This window comes from Chroicocephalus ridibundus, unplaced genomic scaffold (genome assembly GCF_963924245.1).
Source record: "Chroicocephalus ridibundus unplaced genomic scaffold, bChrRid1.1 SCAFFOLD_84, whole genome shotgun sequence".
Taxonomy (NCBI): domain Eukaryota; kingdom Metazoa; phylum Chordata; class Aves; order Charadriiformes; family Laridae; genus Chroicocephalus; species Chroicocephalus ridibundus.
The window spans coordinates 26,261-38,757 of record NW_026961297.1 but is presented as its reverse complement, the minus strand read 5'-3'; positions in this window follow the sequence as shown (position 1 = coordinate 38,757).

Below are 12,497 nucleotides of genomic sequence, written 5' to 3'. Positions count from 1 at the left end.
AGTGACTGTACTTTAACAAGTTTTATATTAAGCCATCCATTTTTTCTTAACCTGCTTAGTAGCGTATCTCAAGCTATATTTGAATAGATGATTAGGTTAATGGAAGACACTATCAGCTTTTCATTAGACCAAGTACATGAATAGTTTTAAAAGACAAACTCTAGCAAAATATACTGCACAAGCATGTGTTTCTGCGAAGATATTTTCTATTAAGCAAATTAAATGCATTAATTCATTCTCTCCTTCCTTAATACTTAAAATCCAGGCATATATCCAGAAGAATAACATGAAAAGCTATGTGTTAGAAACGTCCCACAACTTCTCTCACACACGCCGATCTCCTGCTACCTGTAGCTACGTACTTACCTCCGCACTGACATATATTACACGACCCATTTTGGTGCCTGGAAGTTCGATTGGTTTAGATTCACCCTGACATAAGAAAACATGTAGTTTTGCCTTGTTTCCTTTCTAGGATGGAGGATCAGTCCCCGTCAGAAAGGAGGATCACTAGAGAGGTAAAACCTCAGGACAGCTAGAAGCTGAAAAAAATCTCTCTTCAAACTTTAGAACTCTGTGCAAGTTCCCTTTCTAACTTGTACTCCACAGGGTTATTAAAAATGTATGAAAAGCATAGCAACAAATCAAGCCAGCTGTTACTACAGAAGATGCCGGTGGTCCCTCCTTGTTTCACGAAAATCCAACCCTTCCGTTTAGGCTGCAGGATAAAATGATGTAAGGCACCGCAGTGCGTGTGAAAGCGACAGTTCAGACTTGTCCCTGGTGAACCAGAGCTCTGCACACCGTAAATAAGCCGAGCATCGCTCCCCACTCCGCCACCCCGGGATGCGCACACACCACTGACTCCAGCTGGAAGCAGCGGCACAGGCTTAATCACGGCAACGGCCGCCTTCCTGCCCTTTCCCTTAAGGATAAATTTAAAAGTACCGTCTCGTCCTCGCACCGAACGCAGCAAAACAACTTGGAGCAGAATTTGCCCATCCTGGCAGGACTGCCGCCAGCCGGCCGCACTGCCACCCGCCTCGCCCGGAGCCAGACGATGAGCCCCGGGGGCGATGCCGCTATCAAAAAGGGGATGTCGCGCCCCCGCACACCGTGGCCGGCCTGATGCCGCCGGGGGATGGCCGCAGCGGCGGGGCCGGGGGTCGCGGAACCGGGAGCAGGGAAGGGGCAGGGGCAGGAGAAGGAAGGGGAGGGTGGCTGTTGGTGGCTGCCGGCGGCTGGGGAAGATCAGCGGGTGCGGAGCGGCAGAGCAGTCACCGGTGTGGCGGAGGGCTGCCTGCTGCCGTTCCTGCCGCCGCACCCCGGTTTAGAATCACCGCATCATAACGGAGTTACGGAACCGACCAGGCTGGAACAGACCCTTACGGTCACCGAATCCAAACGTCACCCTACCGCTGCCAAGTCCACCACTAAGCCGAGTCCCGCAGCACCACATCTACCCGTCTTTTAAATACCTCCAGGGGTGGTGACTCAACCGCTTCCCTGGGCAGCCCGTTCCAGTGCTTGACGACCCTTTCAGTGAAGGAATTTTTCTTAATATCCAAGAGGTTTGCTCAGGCGTCTCCCAAGAAAAGGGGGTCCGCTCGCTTGCCCAGAGCAGGGCACGTCCAGCAGCGCCGTGGCGGGAACGTGTCGGGGCGAGCAACGGCCGGGAACGGTTTTGAAACTTCTCCGCCAAAGCCGCAAACGCGCTGAAATCCGGGAGCGCGCCCGGGCTCCCCCCGGGAGGCGGCTCTGGCTGATTCTCATCTTCATGCCGCATTCACAGCCACCGATCGCTGCAGTCCCCGTCCTCCGCAACCCTCAACCGTGCCTTTAACCCGAACGTCTCCCGGCTCGCTGCCGGCGCGGCTGCTCGCCCCCACCGCTCCCCAACCGATCCTCACCGGTCCCTTTGGTCAGCTTGGGTCCTCTCGGAGAAAGTGAACCCGAACTCATTCAGTTTAAATTAAGCCACATCTTGCAGGTCAAGGTGTGCAGCATTAAGGTGAGAAAAGACCCAAACCGAGAAAACAAAAGGAAAACCGAAACTATTTTAAAGAGCAGTTCCTCGGTCAAAAGCACAAAAACGCTTTTTGTGCTTTTGAGGATGAAGAAAGAGGGGTCTCTCTGGTGGGAGCATTCTCCAGGTTGGAGGTAGGTTCCTACACGGACAAGGTTGAACATACAGTTGAAGGCACCAATGCCTATGGGATTAAGATATAGAAATGGAAATAAGCATAACCGATACAGGAGCAAAAAGCTTAGCAAAGCAGGCATGTCATGGGAGAGTGCCGCGATTGAGAGACGGGATGCTGCTTGATGCAAGCAAGATGTCCATTTATTAGACGTGTCGGAAAGCTTTTTATACAGCTACTTAACAGTTACATAAATTACACAAATTCTATCATTTCTAATTGGCTTAGCTCTAAATGTTTCATTACAATAATCCCTCCTACTTGCGGTTTCGCTACATGCTAGAAGCTACTAGTTTAGGAATGTGCTAAAAGCTACAGTGATAACTTGTTGCTTAACTCCCTACTTCTTCAAGGTTATTTATCTCGGACCTGCAAGGCCAGTTGTTCCCTGGCTCCTCAGAGTTATTTGTCCCAGATCTGCAAGGTCGGCATGCCGTCGAATTTCTTGCATACTTGTACTTTTCCGTTAGCTGCCCCGACATCTCCCCCTTTTTGTTTCTTTAAAGACAGAACTGAGGCGCGGGTTTAAAGGTCATCATACTCAGTGAGCTGGACAGAACTAACACTACCGTAAATCTTCGGAATATCGCCGTTTTGAATAAACCATGTATGTCGAACAACTTTAGTCACCATAGACCTGACACAGGAAAGAGCGCAGCTTAGAATCAAAAGGCCTACCAATATAATAACTAATATGAGCACAGCAGATTGTACCAGGCTCCTAAGCCAGCCCTTTAGCCCAAACCGATCACCCAAAGTACCCAATCCGAAGAAGTCCGTATCAGATTGCACCTTTTGTGAATGCGCGAGGAGTTGTGTAATTTGCTTATGTATCGAAGAAGAGTGGTCCTCTAAGTCCATGCAGCACATTCCGTCGCTACCATCTCTTACCACAGCGATAGCAGTCACATAAAACCCAAGGGTCACAATTACCACAGGCGACGCAATGAATATGTTCTACTGGAGTCTCTGCTCTATTGTCCATAAGAGCACTGCATCAGTCCTCCGAATGTTCTCCGGTATGCTGTTCAGGGGAATGATCTAGCTGTGGATTGGTGTTGTGGCCGCCCGACTGTGGTAGGGGTTCACGGAACGGTCGCACGCTCTTCGCTGGGATCCACCTGGGGCCTCGTTCTGTGCAAACACAAGCATAGCCTCTGCCCCATGTGACAAGGGGGTATGGCCCCAAGACCTTACCTGTCTCAGGGTCGCGGATCAGGACTGGAGCTTTTACGCTGGCTTCGAAAGAAGTGTTTGTGTTAAAGTGGCGAACGATCGGAGGGTTGTTATTGCATGTGAGGTTGCCAGGTCCAATCCGGCGCTACCGGCTGTTGCTGGGCGAAGACTTGTGGCGAGGTCACACCCATCTGCATGGCTCGATTCACCGGCGACGACACTTGTGTCTGTGCGCGTCGCTGCCCCGCGCTCCGCAAGCGGTTTCCCTGTATCGGCTGCCCTTGAAAATTATACTTAGAACGACATTGATTAGCATAATGACGCCCCTTCCTGCATCGGGGACAGATCCCAGGGGCTTGAGCTTTAGCCCCCCCATTAGAAGCGGGACAATTTCGTTTGATATGGCCTGGTTTACCACAACCGTAACAATTTCCTCCCCCAGACATGCCTCTCATAGCTGCGAAAGCAGCTGCCATCGTTTCAAATTTATGGTCCACAGTACCGATACGATTACAAGCCTCTACCATTTCAACCAAAGTCGGAGCTGGGTTAGGGAGAGATTTAAGTAATTTTTTACAGTCGGCGTTAGCATTTTCAACTGCTAATTTTAATAGCAAAATCTCTCGAGCTTCGGTATTATCTATTTGGCGTTCTAAAGCTTGCTTAAGTCTATCAATGAATTGCATGTACGGCTCCCGAGGTTCCTGCGTAATAGAGGTGAATGCCTTTTGAGGTTTACTGGAATCGGGTATTTTAAGTAAAGCCTTTTTTGCTTCTTCGCGGATTGCTTCCAGGGCCTCTCGTGGACAATCTCGAGCCTGTGCCGCTGGATCAGAGTGCTGACCCGTACCCATAAGGTGCTCCATGGTCAGTGCGGCAAGAGCAGCATTATTATGACCCACGTAGCTGGTGAGGAGAGTTTGAAGGCCCCCTCTCCAATGCGACTCCCAGAGGGAATACTGGGAAGGGGTTAATAACAATTGCGCTAGCGATTTTAAATCATGGGGAGTCATAACATACGTATCAAAGACAGAAGACAGCAGGCTCGCAAAATATGGGGAAGAGAGCCCGTGTTCTGTGACGGTACGGCGCAGCTCTTTAATCACCGGGAAGGACAAAGCCTCCCACTGCACTCCCCAGCCTTGATAAATAACAGGGGCGACTATCGTTCGCGCTATTTCCAAGTCACCTTCTTTTAAAGCTTGACGTCTAATATTCGCCCATGTATCATGAGGGTCAGGGGGGTACAAGTCAGGCTCTTTATCAGGATCAACGGGCCCCGGGTCAAGCGGATCTTCCTCAGGAGGGTAGCCTGCGGCACAGACCTTTAAGGGTCCGGGCGACTTAGTGCGTCGCGGAGGTAGCGGAGGGGGAAGCAAAGGCTGAGCTGATGAAGGTTCCCCCTTAGTATCTGGAGAGTCTTTATGGCCCCTTTCCTGTGCCTTAATAGCCTCAAAGATATTTCTCCACCACGGAAGCAAACGCTGAGCCTCGGCATTCCCTGACGTCGCTGAGTCCCACAACTTTACCCCCACATCGTCCCAAAGTTCCTGGGTAAAAATACTGGAGGCCGTAACAGTGGGGATCTTCATTTGTACCCACTTAAGCATAATCTTTAAGTCCTGCCCGGAAAGATCTTTTTTATGTTTCCGGAGGAGCGTTTTCATAACTTCATATATGTCTCTCTCTGCGGGGGACATCTGATTCCCCATGTTTCCCACAGCTCACCTCTTAACTCCAGAGGGATTCCTGGCCAGTTCCTGCTTCCTTTCAGCAGCTCATTCAAAGTTCCGTGGGACTCGCAGCAAGCCGCTCAGCTAGGCGGTTCACCACCCCATCACGTCGGGGTCACCAATTTGCCGCGATTGAGAGACGGGACGCTGCTTGATGCAAGCAAGATGTCGGTTTATTAGACGCGTCGGAAAGCTTTTTATACAGCTACTTAACAGTTACATAAATTACACAAATTCTATCATTTCTAATTGGCTTAGCTCTAAATGTTTCATTACAATAATCCCTCCTACTTGCGGTTTCGCTACATGCTAGAAGCTACAGTTTTGGAATGTGCTAAAAGCTACAGTGATAACTTGTTGCCTACTCCCTACTTCTTCAAGGTTATTTATCTCGGACCTGCAAGGCCAGCTGTTCCCTGGCTCCTCAGAGTTATTTGTCTCAGGTCTGCAAGGTCGGCATGCCCTCGAGTTTCTTGCATACTTGTACTTTTCTGCTAGCCGCCCCCGACACACCACAATCGTCAGGTAAAGCCGCGGGATAACCGCATCCCGCCCCGCACCTCACGTAGCCTCGCGAGCGTCCTCCTCCTCGGGGGATCGCCGACGGGGCATTTTTCACGCTGGCCGCGGCTGTTTTCTCCCTCAGGAGCCTCCTGATTTTACGCTTCGCCTTAACGGGCGAACGACGCCGCGCTTGCGTATTTTGAGCCCGTTCAGTAATTATTCCACACCCGGGCCTGTTCGCAAACCCCCGGGGAGGCCAGGCCCGGCCCGTTGGGATTCTCGGCCGCCATTTTGGTGCTGGGGCCTGGGCCTGCACGGCCAGCAAAGCCTGGCGCCCCCGTGACTAACATGGCGGCCGAAGCGGCTCCCCCCTGGGGAGTGAGGACGAGCCTGGCTTGTCCCCCCCGGCTCCTTCACCAGGGCGCAAGGCCCGGCCGTTCAAGATTCTCGGCTGCCATTGTGGCTCCATCCTTGCCCCGCCCCAGTGCCCCCCATCCCTGACCCCCCCCATCCACATGCCTGACCCCCCCATCCCTGACCCCCCCATCCTCGACCCCCTTATCCTGACCCCTGTGCCCCCCATCCCCATCCCCCCCATGCACATCCCTGACGCCCCCCATCCTCATCCTCCCCCCATCCTGCCCCCCCAGTGCCCCCCATCCCTGACCCCCCCATCCACATCCGTGACCCCCCCATCCTTGCCCCCCCCATCCCGTCCCACGCGTGCCCCCCATCCTCATCCCTGACCCCCCCCCACCCCTGACCTCCCCATCCTCATTTCCCCCCCGCATCCTGCTCCCCCCAGTGCCCCCCATACCCATCCGCCACATCCTGAACCCTGACCCCCCCATCCTTGTCCCCCCCATTCTGCCCCCCCATCCACATGCCTGACACCCCCATCCCGCCCCCCCAGTGTCCCCCATCCCTGACCCCCCCATCCTTCTCCCCCGGCATCCTGACCCCTGTGCCCCCCATCCCCCTCCCCCCCCCGCCTTCCGCCTCAAAACCACCCTTTCCCACTTGGCGCCGCCCCGGCCTCCAAAATTTCCATATGTCTGGAGATGGCTCCGATCCCCCGATCCGTTGGGTGACCTCCCCCCCCACTCCAGGGTCCCCCCGAAACACCAGGGTCCCCCCCAAACTCCTGCCCCCCCCCAATCCCTTGTGTCCCCCCCCCTGCTCCCACTACAGGGTCGTACCCCCCAACTCCTGTTTCAGGCCCCCCCCCCCAAACACCTGGGTCCCCCCCGGTGGGTCCCCCCCCTCCCACTCCTGGGTCCCCCCCTTGATCCCTTGGGTCCCCCCCAAACCCTGGGTCCCCCCCGAACTCCAGGGTCCCCCCCCAATTCCTTGTCCCCCGCCCCCACCAGGTGCTGCCCCAGCTCGGCCCCACGAGGCTGCAGGAGCTCGAAACGCTGCTGGGGGAGGCGGTGCCACCCTACGCCCCGCCCCTCCCCTCCCATTGGCTGACTCCCACACGAGCCCCACCCCCTCACCTCTTCAGGCCACGCCCCCTCACCCCCACCACACACCCCCCCCCCCCCCCCCCCACTGACACGGCCGTGTGCAGAGCGTGGGGGAGCGTGGTCTCTGTCTTGCCCCACCTCTGCCCATTGGTTGATTGAGGAGGGGGTGGAGCCAGCCGGGGGGAGGAGCCAATGGTAATCGATAGCAATAATCCCGCCCCTTCCCCCCTCCCAACCCTGGGGAGGGGGCGGAGCCTCTGAAGCACAAACCTCGAAGGCCGGCATTTCCTCAAAATTGGGCGAAACGCCGGCTCCCAGTAACGAGCGGGCGGCTAAACTGGCAGCCGCCCCGTTTCACGGTGTCGCCCCGTTCCCGTATCCGCCACAATCGTCAGGTAAAGCCGCGGGATAACCGCATCCCGCCCCGCACCTCACGTAGCCTCGCGAGCGTCCTCCTCCTCGGGGGATCGCCGACGGGGCATTTTTCACGCCGGCCGCGGCTGTTTTCTCCCTCAGGAGCCTCCTGATTTTACGCTTCGCCTTAACGGGAGAACGATGCCGCGCTTGCGTATTTTGAGCCTGTTCAGTAATTATTCCACACCCGGGCCTGTTCGCAAACCCCCGGGGAGGCCAGGCCTGGCCCGTTGGGATTCTCGGCCGCCATTTTGGTGCTGGGGCCTGGGGCCTGCGTGGCCAGCAAAGCCTGGCGCCCCACAACTAACATGGTGGCGGCTGAAGCAGCTCCCCCCTGGGGGTGAGGACGAGCTCGGCTCGTCCCCCCCGTCGCCTTTGCTGGGGTGCAAGGCCTGGCCGTTCAAGATTCCCGGCCACCATTTTGGTGCTGGGGCCTGCGCCGCCAGCAAAGCCTGGCACCCCCGCGACTAACATGGCGGCTGAAGCGGCTCCCCCCTGGGGGGTGAGGACGAACCCGAGATGTCCCCTTGTTCCCCCCCTCCCCATATTTGTGCCCCCTCCCCCCATCCCTGACCCATCCCTTCCCGCCCCCCCAGTACCCCCCATCCTAGACACCCCTCACCCTTATTCCCCGCCATCCCATCCCCCCCATCCATATCCCTGATGCCCCCATCCTCATCCCCCCCCATCCTGCGCCCCCCGTGCCCCCAATCACTGACCCCCCCTATTCCTGTCCCCTCCCATCCACAAGCCTGACCCCCCCACACACCTGACCCCCCATCCTCATTTCCCCCCCCCCATCCTGCCCCCCCGCCAGTGCCCCCCATCCCTGACCCCCCCCCCCCCACATCCCTGAACCCCCGGATCCTTGCCCCCCCCATCCTTGCCCCCCCCATCCTGACCCCTTTGCCCCCCATCCCGGTCCCAGACCCGCACCCCATCCCATCCCCCCCGTGCCCCCCATCCTTGTCCCCCGGTCCACACCTCTGACCCCACCACCCCTGACCCCCCCCATTCTTGTCCCCTCCCATCCACATCCCTGACCCCTCCACACCCCTGACCCCCCCATCCTCATTTCCCCCCCCCAACCTGCCCCCCCCAGTGCCCCCCATCCCCGTCCCCCCCATTCTTGTCGCCCCCATCCCTGGCCTCCCCCATCCTTGCCCCCCGCACCCTGCATCCCTGACGCCCCCACCCCCTCCCCCAGTGCCCCCCCCCCCAACCCCTGGGTCCCCCCCGAACTCCAGGGTCCCCCCCCAATTCCTTGTCCCCCCCCCACCAGGTGCTGCCCCAGCTCGGCCCCGCGAGGCTGCAGAAGCTCGAAACGCTGCTGGGGGAGGGGGTGCCGCCCTAAGCCCCGCCCCTCCCCTCCCATTGGCTGACTCCTGCACGAGCCCCACCCCCTCCTCCTCTCCAGGCCACGCCCTCTCACCCTCGCCCCACCACCCCCCCACCGACAGGGCCGTGTGCAGAGGGAAGGGAGGGGGAGGGGGGGCGTGGTCTCTGCCTTGCCCCACCTCTCCCCATTGGTTGACTGAGGAGGGGCGGAGCCAGCCGGGGGGAGGAGCCAATGGTAATCGATAGCAATAATCCCGCCCCTTCTCCACCCCCAATCCCGGGGAGGGGGCGGAGCCTCTGAAGCACAAACCCCGCCCCCTTGGCCCCCCCAATCCTCCCCCCAATCAATCGCAGCGCTTCCAGTGGGGCGGGGTGAAGCGTGGCCCCGCCCCCTCCCCCCCCCCCCCCAAAAAAACGGGGGGGGGGGGGATGGTGTGTGTGCAATAAAGTGGCTTTTCCCACGGAGGGGGGGCTCGTGTTTGGAGGAATTTGGGATGCGATTTGGGGGGGGGGGGGGGGCTGGGATGGGGGGGGCTCCTTTGGGGCGGGGGGAGGAGTCATGGGGTGGGGGATGGGATTTAGGGCGTGGGGGGGGGCTCGTTTGGGAGGGGGGATGGGATTTGGGGGGAGGGGGGCTCCTTTGAGGGGGGGCTTTGAGGGGAGGGGATTGGGGTAAAACCCCGAAATTAAAAGAAAGTGAAATAAAATAATATAAAATAAAAGAAAAAATAAAATAAAAGAAAATAATAAAATAAAATAATAATAAAAAAAAATAAAATAAAAAAATAGAATATAAACCCAATAGCAATAACAACAACAATTACAATATTGATACTAATAATGATACTAATTGAGATAAAGGTGACGATAATAATAATAATTATTATTATAGTTAATAATGATTAAAAAAATTACTTTTATTTTCAGCCAAATGGAAGGGATTTGGGTGGCGTCAGGCGGCCGCAGCGAAAGAGGGCGGGAGGATGGAGGGCCCTGGGGGACACCCCAGCCCTAAAAGCCAACCCCCCAAAAAAATCCAATCCCCCCCAAAAATCCAACGCGAAATTCAACCCAACCAACCCAAAAATCCAACCCCCAAATCCCCAAATACGACCCAAAATTCAACCCGAAAAATCCAACCCCAAAAATTCCACCCCCAAAAAAATCCAACCCAACCAACCCAAAACTATCCAACCCCAAAATCCCCAAACCCCACCCAAAATCCAACCCAAAAAAATCAAACGCGACATTCAACCCAACCAACCCAAAAATGTCCAACCCCAAAATCCCCAAGTCCGACCCAAAATTCAACCCAAAAATTCCAACCCCAGAAGAATCCAACCCAACCGACCTCAAACCCAACCCAAAAAAATCCGACCCGAAAAATCCAACCCAAAAATTCCAACACAAAGTCCAACACAAAACCCCATCCAAAAAATCCCCAAATCCAACCCAAAAAAATCCTGTTGACGCGGAAGGCTCGGACAATAACACAACGACCAACGTGATCAGGTTAATGCCACTTTATTGCGCAGGTAGCTCAGTTATTACAGACGTTCCGGTTCCGCATCACGCGCCGACACTTTGCCGATTGGCTGCACGAGCTGTGCATGCGGTAAGCAACACATTATAATTGGCTTAAAGCATCTGTCCACGCGGACAATCACCCCTCCGATACCCTGGGTGAAGCTCTGCATTTCGCACGCTGAGTTCAGCACACTTTCTCATATCTTGTTGGTCTCAGCATTTCTAACATCCCTACAATGTTTTCACACAACCTTCAAACTAACAAAGCCTACATAGTTCTTCGGTGCTTGGAGTGTTCACAGGATGACCCCTTTGTACTAAAAATCCTCCAACAAATCCCCCTTTTTGTTTTTGAACAATCCAAGCACCTGAAAACATTTTTTCTATAGACACTTCTAAAGATCTTCGTAGACAAGAAAACAAACAAGGCAAAATGATCAGCAATATCATTACGACAATCAAAATTACAAGGCCCTGTTTCAACAAATCTTGTACCCAGCCTGCCAGTCCCCGAGAATTAAACAATTGCTCCAACCACGAATGACCCTGAGTGAGCTTATGCATATTGTGCTGTAACGGGCTAAGTGGTCATGAATGGAGCGTGAGCGATCAGACAAATTCATACAACACATCCCTTCAAAATCCTCACAACCATGGCCTTGTGCTAACAACAACAAATCAATAGCAGCACGATTCTGCAGCACAGCATGTCGTATACTATCAGCATCTGTTAATAAAGCAGAAATCATCTCAGAAGTCAGGTTAAACTGTTTTATACTCCAACAGGCTAGCTTTTCTAGATCTGTTAAAGCCTTAGCTGCAGCTACAAGTGACGTTAACCTGCTCTGATTCTAACAGCGAGCTAGTTGTTAAATTGACTTGGGATACACAGCCTTCAAAGTCCTCCAATCGCAGGAACGGAAAACCAATCAAACACGTTCGGAAAGGATCTGATGGAGTGGCCATGGACAAGCAAAAGGCCGAGTTGCCTGTCTGATTTGCCCATGTTACCCATGTGTTCTGCCTAGGGGATATGTTTGTAATACCTTCCACTCCCGGTCCCGCTAAACCAATAATCGTTATCCCAGTCACCCAACCCATGTTGCCGCTATGACTTTCCTTTTCGCTTCCAGCCAAATCGCCTTGCACACATTTTCTTCATTTTCTCCCACTCTTCCGGTTTTACCTCCCAAATGCGGGGTATTAAAACTTTTCTGCTACACTCAACTACTAAAGGAGTATAGTTATCCTGATACTTCCAAATTGCTCTCACCCAACAATGTGTTTCCCAAGCTGACCGACGATTAAGATTCTCGTCGACGTCATGCCCTGTTAAAATGGCTATACGAACAGCCTGTTGTATTCTTGCATACTGAACTTCCAGACAAGCCGAACACCAAAACCCTGCTAATCCGGCACGTTGTTAGAGCTGTTTCTTGCACTCGTTACACTCGCAAAGAACCCACGGTTCACACTCTCTACAAGCTGGACATATGACAGTTGCCAAGCCTGCGAGAGCCAGAGTGGCGAGTTCACGTGGTCACATCAGCGTCTCGCGTTCCACTCTCTGGTGTTTCAGGTTCCCTCCACGGCTTAATCCAACGTGCTGGTACCCATCTTGGACCTTGATCTGTCAAAACACAAGCATATCCGCGACCAATCATTTTTATCTCCACTGGACCCTTCCATTGCCCTGATTGCCAGTCCTTATACTGTACCCGTCCTGGTGTGGTTGCTTGCAAACCAGACCGTAATGACATCTGATGAATCACTATTGCAGGTGAGTCACGTTCTCCAGTTAACCGCAAATAGTTCAATACATATAAAGCTTTTGCAAGGCGTTCTGCAGGAGAAGAGGTCATTTCTCCCCCTTTTTGTTTTTGCAAAACCGACTTCAGCGTAGTGTGTGCACGCTCGACTATGGCCTGTCCCGTGGGAGAATGAGGAATTCCAGAATGTTTACGTATACCCCATAGAGTACAGAATTTAGCAAATCATTGAGAAACATAAGCAGGTCCATTATCGGTTTTAATTTCCTGGGGTACCCCCAAAACTGCTATAGCTGCACACACATGCTTAATAACATGTTTGGCTGTTTCTCCAGTTTGTGCTGTGGCCCAGATGGCATGCGAATAGGT